This window comes from Gossypium hirsutum, chromosome A08 (genome assembly GCF_007990345.1).
Source record: "Gossypium hirsutum isolate 1008001.06 chromosome A08, Gossypium_hirsutum_v2.1, whole genome shotgun sequence".
Taxonomy (NCBI): Eukaryota; Viridiplantae; Streptophyta; class Magnoliopsida; order Malvales; family Malvaceae; genus Gossypium; species Gossypium hirsutum.
The window spans coordinates 19265276-19267529 of record NC_053431.1 but is presented as its reverse complement, the minus strand read 5'-3'; the positions used below and the strand labels follow the sequence as shown (position 1 = coordinate 19267529).

At 39.1% G+C, this 2254-nt stretch overlaps 1 non-coding gene across 1 annotated transcript; it reads left to right on the top strand.

Annotated features, from left to right (window-relative positions):
- The first annotated feature begins 1827 nt into the window (after window positions 1-1827).
- LOC121205737 (small nucleolar RNA R71) lies at window positions 1828-1934 on the top strand. Its single transcript, XR_005900812.1, has one exon. It is a non-coding gene; the product is annotated as a small nucleolar RNA R71 (small nucleolar RNA).
- The last annotated feature ends 320 nt before the right edge of the window (window positions 1935-2254 follow it).

Sequence of the window (2254 nt, the reverse complement as noted above, 5' to 3'; positions counted from 1 at the left end):
AAAATGCTGAGCACCGTAAGAGGGATTTCTTCATTGATGTGGTAGCGACAATGTGGGGATCTGTGGCATTTAATAAGACTCTATCTCTAACCTTAAGTTGATTTTGAAAGGTATTGAGCTCGTTCTGTCGTAGACTCAGTTTATCGGGTGTTCTCGGTTTATGCATCCGCCATTCATCTAGCTCCTCAATTTGTAGCCTTCGATCTTCATGAATGAGTCCTCTACTATTGCTTGCGAATGACTCATGTGCTTCCTTCAGACTCATTTCCTGCAAAGTAGGTTGTACCATATTGTCAGTTTTAGTAGAATGGGTTAAATGATCACCTTCAATTTTCGATGTGTTGCCAGAATTGTGAGCTTGAAGAATGATTGTTTCGTCTCCCACACGGAGTGTGAGTTCACCTGTGCCAACATCAATAATTGTTTTAGCAGTTGCTAAAAAGGGCCTTCCTAGAATTAAAGGAGTGTTGCTATCGTCCTCTATGTCTAGAACAATGAAGTCAACGGGAAATATAAATTTATCGATTTTAACTAGTACATCTTCAATAATACCCCTAGGAAATTTTATAGTTTTATCTGCAAATTGAATGCTCATTCTAGTTTGTTTGGGTTTCCCGAGACCTAATTGTTTGAGCATTTTGTAAGGCATGACGTTAATACTAGCCCCCAAATCAGCTAATGCATTATTAACATCTAAACTACCAATTAAGCAAGGAATTGTAAAACTCTCTGGATCTTTAAGTTTGTTGGGTAGTTTATTCTGGAGAATAGCTGAGCAAACTGCGTTTAGCTCCACATGCGATGCCTCATCCATCTTCCACTTATTTGCTAAAAACTCCTTTAAAAATTTCATTGCGTTTGGCATCTATGATAGAGCTTCAATAAATGGTAATTTAATATGTAATTTTTTAAGAGTTTAAGGAATTTACCAAATTGTTCATCTGAGTGGTCTCTCCTTGTCGCGTTGGGGTATGGCACACGAGGTTTATATTCGATATTCACCGATTTGTTTTTTTTGTGATCTAACCTCACCTTGACCTTTGCTTACCACAGTTTCTTGCCTTTGTTCTGGCTCAGGCTCAATGAATCCTTCTTCATCTTGAACATTAATCGCGTTGAGTTGTTCCCTTGGGTTAGGTTCAGTGTTACTTGGCAAGCTCCCTTGTGGTCGTTTGAAAATTAGTTTGGAAAGCTTGCCTATCTGAGTTTTGAGCCCTTGGATCGACACTTGTTGATTTTTAAGTGCTGTCTCGATGTTCTGGAAACGAGTTTCTGACACCAAGATAAACTTTGTGAGCATCTCTTCAAGGTTTGGTTTCTTTTCCTATTGGTAGGGTGGTTGTTGGTAGCCTGGAGGTGGTTGGGGTCTTTGACTTCCTTGATTGCCCCATGAGAAATTGGGGTGGTTCCGCCAACCTACATTGTAAGTATTACTATATGGATTGTTTTGAGGTTGAGGATTATTACCCATGTAATTTAATTGCTCGTTATCGATGTTGTGGCCATAAGGTTGGTATTCCGAATGGCTTGTTCCACCTCCACTTGCTTCGCACTGCATTACTGGGTGAACCTATGAAGAACTAAGAAAACCATCAATCTTTTTATTCAAGAGTTCTACCTGATTAGAGAGCATGGTGGCCGAATCGACGTTATAAACACCGGCTGTTTTCGTTAGCTTTGTCCTCATGACTTGCCACTGATAGTTATTCAATGACATCTCCTCTATAAACTCATATGCATCTTCAGGTGTTTTATTATTGATAGTTCCGCTAGCAGGTCGAAGGATTTAGCCCATTATGGAATGTTTGAACCTGAAGCCAAAGCGGTAAGCCATGGTGAGGGCACCTTCTCAAAAGGTCCTTGTATCTCTCTCATGCATCGTAGAGTGTTTCTAAATCCATTTGCACAAAAGAAGAGATATCATTACGTAATTTAGCCGTTTTAGCCAGCAGAAAATATTTTAGTAAATAATTTTCGGTCATTTGTTCCCAAGTAGTAATTGACCCTCGTGGTAACGAGTTCAACCACTGTTTAGCTTTGTTCCTCAATGAGAAAGGGAATAATCGAAGACGAACGGCATCATCAGAAACACCATTAATTTTAAATGTATCGCATAGTTCCAAAAAGTTTGCTAAGTGAGCATTGGGATCTTCATCCTGCAAACCATCAAACTGAACAAATTGTTGTATCATTTGAATAGTGTTAGATTTTAGTTCAAAAGTATTTGCAGTTATAGTAGGTCTAACTATGCTCG